The sequence below is a fragment of the Temnothorax curvispinosus genome, unplaced genomic scaffold (genome assembly GCF_003070985.1).
Source record: "Temnothorax curvispinosus isolate PA1 unplaced genomic scaffold, ASM307098v1 QBEX01015846.1, whole genome shotgun sequence".
NCBI classification, from domain to species: Eukaryota; Metazoa; Arthropoda; class Insecta; order Hymenoptera; family Formicidae; genus Temnothorax; species Temnothorax curvispinosus.
In genome coordinates this window covers 1-757 of record NW_020225626.1, presented here as the reverse complement: position 1 = coordinate 757, position 757 = coordinate 1, and the positions used below count along the sequence as shown (strand labels likewise).

Below are 757 nucleotides of genomic sequence, written 5' to 3'. Positions count from 1 at the left end.
ACCTTAAACTATAATATATATTATAAACTAATGTTAGAAAATTTTATTTCTTAAATAAATTTACAATTTATTACTTTAATCAGACATAACACTTTTTCTTTTATGAATAAATGACTTTACTCAACAAATCACAAAGATATTGGAATTTTATATTTCATTCTAGCTATCTGATCAGGAATGATCGGATCCTCAATAAGTATAATTATTCGACTAGAACTAGGATCATGTGGATCTATCATCAATAATGATCAAATTTTTAATTCTATTGTTACCAGACACGCTTTTATCATAATTTTCTTTATAGTTATACCATTTATAATTGGAGGCTTTGGAAACTTTCTAGTACCTCTTATACTAGGATCTCCAGATATAGCATATCCTCGTATAAATAATATAAGATTTTGACTTCTTCCCCCCTCTCTTACTCTACTGCTTCTTAGAAGTTTCATCAATTCAGGAGTAGGAACAGGATGAACAATTTATCCCCCCCTCTCTTCTAATATTTTTCATAGAGGAGCCTCTGTTGATCTATCTATTTTCTCCCTTCATATTGCAGGTATATCTTCTATTTTAGGAGCAATTAATTTTATCTCAACTATTTTAAATATACATCATAAAAACTTAACTATAGATAAAATCCCTTTATTAGTATGATCTATTCTAATTACTGCTATTTTACTACTCCTCTCCCTACCCGTCCTAGCCGGCGCTATTACTATATTATTAACAGATCGAAATTTAAATACTACCTTCTTCG

At 29.1% G+C, this 757-nt stretch overlaps 1 pseudogene; it reads left to right on the top strand.

Annotated features, from left to right (window-relative positions):
• The first annotated feature begins 111 nt into the window (after positions 1-111).
• Positions 112-753, top strand: LOC112466094 (annotated as a pseudogene).
• The last annotated feature ends 4 nt before the right edge of the window (positions 754-757 follow it).